General features: G+C 33.8%; 1 long non-coding RNA gene across 7 annotated transcripts; it reads right to left on the bottom strand.

The window, feature by feature from the left end:
- Positions 1–3,560: 3,560 nt before the first annotated feature.
- LOC123924473 lies at positions 3,561–8,182 on the bottom strand. 7 transcript variants are annotated; one of them, XR_006814730.1, is made up of 11 exons: positions 7,807–8,182; positions 7,298–7,400; positions 7,100–7,176; positions 5,736–5,821; positions 5,340–5,479; positions 5,066–5,161; positions 4,702–4,774; positions 4,497–4,537; positions 4,356–4,402; positions 4,182–4,280; positions 3,561–4,064 (listed from the first exon to the last, which is right to left on the bottom strand). It is a non-coding gene; the product is annotated as an uncharacterized LOC123924473 (long non-coding RNA). The 7 variants fall into 7 exon arrangements; XR_006814728.1 differs by having other exon boundaries at positions 5,066–5,479; positions 7,807–8,176; XR_006814731.1 differs by having other exon boundaries at positions 4,248–4,280; positions 5,066–5,479; positions 7,807–8,176.
- Between the last annotated feature and the right edge of the window lie 782 nt (positions 8,183–8,964).

Here is an 8,964-nt window from a genome sequence, read left to right as displayed (position 1 = left end):
AATTTGATCTTGAGTTGCTCCTGCAGGAGCCTCAATTACTCCATCCTCGATGAGACTCCAATACTCTTTGGATCTCAAGAGATTCTCCATTAACATCGACCAGTGATCATAGTGACCATCAAACTTGGGAATTGATGGTTGCAGGTAGTTGCTTGAATCCGCCATGGAATCTTCAAGCAAGAACGCGATGAAAAACTTTGTAACTAACTACGGTTATTGCAAAGGCTGGATCTTTAGAAGGTAAACTGATACAAATTGATAAGGCAAATGGTACTTCTTCACTTTCATTGATCATAGCAAGGCCTTATATAGCCAATGTACAAGATACAAGTTAGTTACAACAAACTTAACAAACTTAACAAACTCAAACTAAGCTAACTTGCGCCTTAAGCTTCAGCTGCAACACGCGCGTGCCTTGACAGCAGGCCTGGCTCATAGGCTTGGCAAGCTTGCTCATGAGCATTGCATCTAACTAGCTTACATTTGATCAATACACACCTAACATAATCGACCTTCAATTCAACATTTCACTATTCCCTTCACTGATTTCTTCTCACAAAATGACTTATTACACTTGTTTATGGGTCAATATTGGCTGCTATCGGGAAAAGAAGAGAGAATTGTTTTGGTGAGATAGGGATTTGAGGGTGTGAGAGAGAAAGAGAAATGGAATGACGTGAGAGAGGTGTGAGGGTGTCTCGCGGCAATTCAGTTTTTTTGAATTTTTGCCAATCACTTACCGACGGAAAATTCTGCTGGGACCTTATTCCAATTTTTTTATCATAGTGGCGGAATATTCCGCCAATATATATAATATTTATCATTTATTTTTTTGGAAGCACTTATTGACGGATTTTTATTATTTTCTGGCGGAAAATTTTGTCAATAACTTTGTGGCGAAATTTTCTACCAGTAAATTTATTTTAAATTATGTTGGTAAATTGAGGTTTTCTTGTAGTGATGTTTGAAGGATACTATTTTGTTTTTTTATTTGCATTAGCAGGTTACGTGAGTTTGCACAAATATTTTTTATTTGTACTTGTGTTTAAAAAAGATGAAATAATATATGAGACTACAAAAGAATATATGAAGAAAAAATAAGAGATCGAACAAATATTTAATATTTATATATTTATGATGTTTTTTTACCTAGATTCAAAGTAGTGATTGTTGGAATTTATAATATGTCTAATAGATAATGAAATCTTACAAAATTTTATATGAATATTAAAACATAATCAATTATTTGATAGATAATAAATGCATAAATGTTAATAGGGATTATATTTTATTATTTCTAACATATATACTATTCAGTAATTTGATACATAATGTGTCAAGAGAGTCGTTATATTACATGAACAATTAGAAAAGATGAATTATTTTAGAAATATATATGGATGGTGTTATGCATGTAGTTGGTTAGTGGTGTTCTTAACGATTGATATGTATGATTTAAAGAGTCATATTTAGTACATATAAATCAGGAAAATCAATTGTTAATGATTTATTAATATTCAAAATTTGATTTCTTTTTTAATTTAAACTTATAATATATTAGCGGTATCTTGCATGTAGTTGATTGGTGGCGCTCTTGATGATTGTTATGCATGACTTGGAGAATCATTTTTAATATATCAATGAACAAAAACCAATTGGTGTTATGCATGTCCACAAGTCCTAGCTTAACCGGTAAAAAAATGTCGAAATTGTTAAGTCAGACGTCATGACCGGGGTTTAAACCTCGGCTTCCTCATTTGATTCGTCTATGTACCCAAAAAAAAACCCAATTGTGTATTATTTTTATCTAATCTATATAAGAAAGTTGATTGTTCTGGAAAACTCTCAATTGCCCTTACTTAAAATGATGCCATGTGTCCAAAGTAAGGACAATTGATGTCCAAAATTTAATAAACTAAACTAAGGTAGCAAGTAACCAAGCCATTTTTAGAGAAAATAGTTTGTTTAATACTCAAATTAAAATAAAAAATAAATATATGAACGTAATTTAAGAGATTGTTTAAGCGTTTCTAATTTAAAAGAGGTGAAATCTAATTTTCAGTATAAGCGGGCGGGTTCGGGGACGGGTTCGGGGTGGGTATCAATGTACTCATTACCCGCCCCAAACCCATCTTTTGAAATCGGGAAAAACCCAAACTCAGTCAACTTGGGTTTACCCCGTCAAAGCGGGTATAGTTTGGGTGGGTACCCACGGGTATGAGTTTTATTGTCATGCCTAATTGCAAATTATTGCATGGATCGGTATTCGAATTCTGGTACTCCCACTTGTTCACCTTTAAGAAGTAGAATTCTAACTACTAGACTATTTGACAAAAAAAATAAAAATTCACGATATTAGATTTGTGTTCTAATCATTTCTTCAATTAAATTTCTAAAAAAATTCACGATATTTGAACAACTAGACGGTTGCCCGTGCGTTGCACGGGTTCGGCGGAACGTGATTTATATATCAATCATGGTTGCTATGAGCCAAGGAAGCTAGTCATAAGCATATGGAAATTTCTTAGGGGGAGTATCATTTATATATCAATCATGGATGCTATGAGCCGAGGAAGCTAGTCATGAACATATGGAAATTACTTCGGGGGAGCATCATTTATATATCAATCATGGATGTAAAGGATATGGTGCAATATGTATATATCATGTAGTGTAATAAAGTGTACAAATTATGATAGGTTAGCACAAAAAAAGTACGAACCATTGTTGATAATTATGGCGCGAAAACTAAAAATTTAGATAAGCGGCATGCAGAAATTACAAACTTTTGTATCAGGAACGCATAAAAATTACGAATCTATGTGAATGCTCAAATATCGAAGTATCATGAAACTTATATGACACGGAGATTAAGAAACTCTCTGTTAGAAGATGACCTAAAACGCAAAAATTAAGAAACTCTATTAGAAGGATACAAAAATTACGAACCATTGTGGATACTTGTGTCGAATAAAAATTATAAATCTCTCTATCGATATATAGAGGTTGACATATGATGCAGAGATCAAGAACCTCTCTATTAACAGAAATTCTATAAGTGGCGCGCAGAGATCATAAATGTCTATATTGTAAGCACAAAAATTTTACGAACCATTGTGGATACTTGTGGCGCGAAAACTAAAAAATAATATTCGCGACGCGCAGAAATTACAAACCTTTGTATCAAGAACGCATAAAAATTATGAATCTATGTGAATGCTAAAATATCGTAGTATCATGAAACTCTATATGACGCATAGATTAAGAAACACTCTATTAGAGGCTGACCTAAAGCGCAAAAATTAAGAAACTCTAGCAGCGCGCATAAATTATAAACCTCACTATTAGAAGGATACAAAAATTATCACAAAAAAAAAAAGAAGGATACAAAAATTACGAATCTATATCGATACTCGGAGGGATCCCTTAACCATGGCTCCTTGATCATAAGCTGCTTAATATTGAACTCACATTGAAGTCTCTTACTGAACTCATCCTCTCTTTAGTAGTGCTAGCATAAATTTCACCCGATAATAAAAAGTGTCATTAGCAAAAAAAAAAAAAAATGTTTCTAACATTTCTTTCAAAAAAGAATAAAGACAGTATACATGATTGTATATGATAGTTTCCTCCTTTCAACCAAAGAATGTGATTTACATATCTGGCACTTCCCCAAAAAATTAACCAATAATAAACATTGGATTATGATAAAAGTCATGGCAAAATTAAGATACAGATTTTGATGATCTAGGTTTATATGAAATATCTTCTTCCCCAAGTAAAAGTGCCTTCAAAATCGCCTCGCCTAAGCCACTATAATGTACAATCAAATGACCACCATCTACAACTTCATGATATTGTATCCATGGTAGCTTCTCTGAAATGAATCTTTGAATTTGAGAGGGTACTACTTTATCTTCATAGCCCTGCCAAATGTGAACTGAACTTCTGTTATTGTGAGGGAATGGATTACTAAGCTTCATTGGGTCAAATTCCCAATTTCCAAAGGCAATCATCCAATCACCCCTGAGTGTGTCAAAAACAACATGGTGCCTCAATTTATCCTGCAAATAGGAACATACAATCGTCACAATGACCATCACAGAAGAGGATTGCTGGATTGAACTGAGTTGAAATGTGGTTGGTTCAACCGGTTCATTGTTTTCATTTTTATTAATTACTTGTTTATTAAGTCATTTGGTTCAAGCGGTTGAATTGAATCAATTAAACCATAAATAAAGGTTTACTGATTCGATCTCTAGTAGCCAATAAGAAGTAATCTGCAAATCAAAAAATCTGAAATGAAAATCTAAAAACCAAATTGGAGATATAAAGAGATGCAAGAAGAGAACTACCTCTTATAACAGATGATCAAAACCTTCAAGCTAGATCAAAATCCACCCTTTATTTGCAAAAACACAATCTCATCAAATGTTAGAAAATAAATCATCAAATAATCTAGAAATTTCAAATCTTCTAGGGTTGATTCCTCTTACCTACAATAGCTTTGCTTGCACAAGGAAGCTGTATAGCAGGCCTGCATATCAAGGTCAAATAATAAAGCAGCACACATCACTAACATGTTTTGGTAACTTGATTCATTAGCTTAACATGAATAATTGAACATAATGACTCATTCTATATACTAAACGATTAAATGCATGCTTTGGGTTTGTATAACATCTAAGCTGAAAGACATACCGAGAAAGATCTTTTCTGGAAAATATGTAAGTTGCATTTACAGATTCAGATGCAGTACCAATTTTATAAAAACCTGAAATGGATGAACACGTGGACTTTCCAATTAGAAGCAGACAATGTAGGAAAAGCTAAGTAGGAATTAATCCTTAAAGGAAGAAAACAATATATATCATTCAGCCTATCAGTTGCATCTGAACTATACAGAAAATGACTAAACAACGGAGGGGGAAATTAAAAGTTAAAGTTTCGTAGCTTGAATTTTGTCACCCTAAAATAAGTGTGTTTAGGATATGAAGTTCAAAATAAAAGCATCAAACCATATACCACATTTCAGAAAATGCAAATTAAATGGTGACTACCATACTTGATGATCTATAACTCTCGCACTTCTGGTGCAGAATCCTCCTTCTGTGGCCAATGCATGTCCCATAGCAGCAGTTATAAGATCTAATTTCTCAACCTGCAGCACACTACAACAAATCACAAATAGCGGTAGAAATTTGAATGTACGAACAATAGATCTGGTACAAGTGTATGTACCCACACCCAAACAAAAATTGCAGTACATACTGGAATTCCATAGTGAGGCCTCTTCCAGAACTTCCAAAATTTATAAATTATTGTGATACATGACTTACCTATCAAGTTTTGAATTAATATCAATAGAAAATATTTCATTTATAGGACTCATGGCATCACCAGCAGTTTTCTTAGAGAGTTCAAGTGCCCCAGCAATGATAGTTGTTTCATCATGTGTTAGTTCACCACCTTTTCCATCCTAATCCAAACATATTAAGAACCATAATGTGAAAAAATTAAGGGACCAAAATTATTAGTCTCTGAAATTGTCTCAAAGTAACATTGCGCACTGTGATACACATTTCTAACCCAAAAAGAACATGAGTCGTGAAAGTGCAATTCAATGAGGCAATCAATCAAACTTGTAAAAGGAGAATTAATTAAAGCTGTAAAATTTACACAAAAAGTAGTAAAATAATAAAATAAATGCATCGAAGAATGAGAAAATAACTCACTTCAACATATGAGAATTATTTCTATCTTCCATTCATCTCATCAGTCTTGAATGTATAAGGTTTTTCTAGGCCAGCCTCATTATAACCTATGAAGCCAAATTCAATTTACACAAACAACCACATAAATTATCATGGTGTACAGTTTGTGAATTACACCAGAACTAAACAATATGAAGAAAAAGAGTTTAAAATGCACAATAATTCGTCAAAATTAAACCATATGGCCACTATTATATAGTGTTTAGTTCTGGTGTTAGTGTTCTATATTTTGATCCACATCAATCATAGAATGAGATCTCATAATTCAGAGGTCTATATTTCCTAATTTTCAGACAATTCCCTATAATGTACCAAGCATCAAACTCAGTTATATTGACCCTGTGAGTAGACATCAAACTCAGTTATATATACAAAAAAGAAAACCATTTAGCTTGCAGAGCTTCCATGGCGGTGAGAGCGCATTTGGGTTCAGTAAACTCCACAAAACAAAAAATCATAGCCACGGCAGGTGTAGAAGCAATCATATATAGACTCAAAATTATGGAAAACATTAGTAATAAAATTGTTTAAAGCATTTGCCAATTGCAATCAATAGATAAACAATAAGCATGAATCAAAGTCATACATAGTATATACATATGAATGCAAAGGAAAGAATAAGTTTGAACTCATCTATCAGTAACATACATAAATCAGAGCATATGCAAGAATGAACTACTCGCAGTGTTGTCAATCATGGATTTCATAAAATAGTGATTTGTTCTAATCCCCCTACACTACAATGTTGTAGCACTACTATTGCTTTGTCAAAGTAAATCCAAATGACACCAGATTTCAGCAACATTAGAGTATCTGATAAACATGAGCATAAAATTGGAAAGATATGCTGCATTAAGAATGGTCTTAGTGCTCAGAGATAACTGGTATATAATTTGGATAATCTGCTGCAAAACTATCAATTCCGAGTCGCTTGTTGAGTAACTTATTTGCCACTAATGTACGCCGCATGACCAAAAGAAATGATGTAATGAAATGGTAGCTGGTAAGTAATTTAAATGAAAGTGGAGAGGAATGATAAGAAAGCAAGTGCTAAGGGGAAAAAGGATTTGATAAAAGGGAAGATGGAATGCTAAGGAAGAGGGAGGCTTCATTCTGCAAACTTGAGATGGAATAAGAGTTTGAATGTGAGGTCAAATAAGAGTTAAGAAATGACATTTAGCACTGTATCAAGTATGTGTTTCTTCCTGATTTGAGATAAAGAATCTAAAATGATCCAAAACATTGGTGAAACAACCTATCAATGCAATCAAACAACATCTATACAATTTAAAACCCAAAATTCAAAATTAAGCTGCGCAACCTACCGCATTAGATGCATCTTTAGCTGCCCTAAACCGCCTAGACCATTGCTGGTTCATTTTAGCCCTCGGTGCAACACCATCTATACAATTCAAAACCCAAAATTCAAAAGTAAGCTTCGCCACCACCACCACCAACAACAACAACAAAAAAAAAACCATTAAAAACTAACATTCAAATCAAAACAAAGAGAGAACACAAACCAATAGCCATAAACAGCAGCTTCCTAGGTCGCACCATGTTAAACAACCTATCAATGTAATCAAACATACACTCAAGCACCTCCTGGAAAGGCGTCGGTGACGGCTGCAATCACATAAATCAAAATTAATATCAAAATCATTCAAAACAACAATAATAATTAATTGGGATTCATTCATAATGAGAAAGAGAAAGATTAGTGTTATTACCTTAACACAGAAACCTGCAACACAAAAGTGGCAGAAATTTTTTCAATTTTTAATAATCAAGTGACGAAGAAACCTTGTTATGGCTAGGAATCATGTTTTAAACTTCAAAATCACAATTTTCTAAGGTTAACAACACCAAGATTTTCTAACTCAACAATCAAAATTTTCTAACTCAACATAACAACACAAAGGATTGAGTATATCCATTATCTATATTTATTCAATCAATCAATCAAATAAACAAATCAAAATTTTCCAAAAACCTAAAACCTAGAAAAATTAGAGATTTAGAATAATTGTACCTGTCAATATGCGAAAGCTTTTGTGGTGGTGGCGTGACTGGCTTTTTCGGTGATTTTGATTTGAAAACTCAGCTTAGCAGAGAGAGAAAAAGGTTGCGGTCGGTGGTGAGAGGCAAGCGGTGTGGTGCCGATGGTGGTGGTCGAAGCTTTTCTGGTGTCGGCCGGAACTCTCTATTCCTCGCCGTAACTTCCCTCTCGCCGTCAAATATTCTCTCCTTCGGTCAGTTCCTCACTCTCACGAGTGATTCATTTGTAGGTGGTGGTGGAGGTTGTGGTGAAGGATGGGATGGGTCAGAGAGGAGGAGAGATGAAAGTGTGAGATGCTGATAAAAAGAGAGAGTACGAGAGAGAAGAGAGAGAAAGAAAGTTTACAAATGAAAAAAAAACTGATAGAGAGAAATATATACCTATGTTGGCCTCAATGCATGTGTTCCATTTGTTACTACAATTACTGAATGAATGCCAAGATCTCATTTGTCTAGATGAAATGTCAAACCCAGCTAATTGTTTGGATAAACCATCAAATAAACCAGCCATCATACCAGCCAATTGTTTTGGAATACTTTAGGAGAGTGGTCCACACAAGATATTTGGCACATAATTAGTGGATGAATGTGATTTGCTAAGCCTATAGATGTCTATTGCTAATTGGTCAATCCATTAGGGTTTTGAATTAGGGTTTCAAAGTTTATGATCTTTTATGTATATATAGATGACACGCACCAAAAATCTTACTGGAAAAATGAAAACGGGGCAATCCTTTCTAAAGACCAGCAAGGTAATAACATACTTATCTAGATTTCACAATGATGTTTTCTCTACCCCTCCCATGAATCTTTTATACCCCCAATATTCCAATTTTACCCTTACATAAAAATTTGGTTCGCAGAAACTGATTTTTTTCTAGTGCAAATTCAGAGTAAATTTCGGTTTTTAGAAACCGAAATTTGTTTTCAAGGCAAAAAAAAAACTTCGGTTTCTACGAACCGAAGTTTTTTCAAGGGCAAAATTGGAAATTCAAGGGGATAAAAGATTCATGGGGGGTGAGAAGAGAAAACATCTTTCACAATCGTGCCAGTTTGCCATCAACAAAAATGTTTTCATGTGAACTATACTCCATCCATCTTAAAATAAATGACATAATTTTATTACGTATAC

The sequence above is a fragment of the Trifolium pratense genome, linkage group LG4 (assembly GCF_020283565.1).
Source record: "Trifolium pratense cultivar HEN17-A07 linkage group LG4, ARS_RC_1.1, whole genome shotgun sequence".
In the NCBI taxonomy this organism is placed as follows: Eukaryota; Viridiplantae; Streptophyta; class Magnoliopsida; order Fabales; family Fabaceae; genus Trifolium; species Trifolium pratense.
This window is presented reverse-complemented; position numbering and strand designations above follow the sequence as displayed.